The sequence below is a fragment of the Chiloscyllium punctatum genome, unplaced genomic scaffold (genome assembly GCF_047496795.1).
Source record: "Chiloscyllium punctatum isolate Juve2018m unplaced genomic scaffold, sChiPun1.3 scaffold_506, whole genome shotgun sequence".
Lineage (NCBI taxonomy): Eukaryota > Metazoa > Chordata > Chondrichthyes > Orectolobiformes > Hemiscylliidae > Chiloscyllium > Chiloscyllium punctatum.
In genome coordinates this window covers 47,002-47,500 of record NW_027310240.1, presented here as the reverse complement: position 1 = coordinate 47,500, position 499 = coordinate 47,002, and positions in this window count along the sequence as shown.

Sequence of the window (499 nt, the reverse complement as noted above, 5' to 3'; positions counted from 1 at the left end):
GCCTTTCAAAAGATTCGACCACGTGCCGAAAACTTTAGACTTCCGTGAGCTCTCCGGCTTGCACCGAGACCCGAAGTCGACGTGCTAAGCACCACGGGACCCCTTTCGCCTGCAGGTCCCGAGCCGCCTTTATTTGCTGTTACGAGCATCGTGTGCCCCATACCTGCGTGACAAGCACCGCAGGGCGGCAGAGCCATCGCACTTGGCCGGGTGGCAGAGGAGGACCCGACTATTCACAGATAGCGGCCCAACGACTCCCAGAGCCGGTCGTGCGGCGCGCGAGGTCTGCTCTCTTCACAAGAGGCTTTATTAGGGAGTGCTAAGGCAAGGTTCTGTGCCCTCCACCCTCATCGCAACACCCATGGGAGCCTCCGGTCGTCAATAGACCGCCGCACCGGCCTCTGACTGACTCTCAGAATGGACGGAAAGAGCCGGGTAAGCCTTTCAAAAGATTCGACCACGTGCCGAAAACTTTAGACTTCCGTGAGCTCTCCGGCTT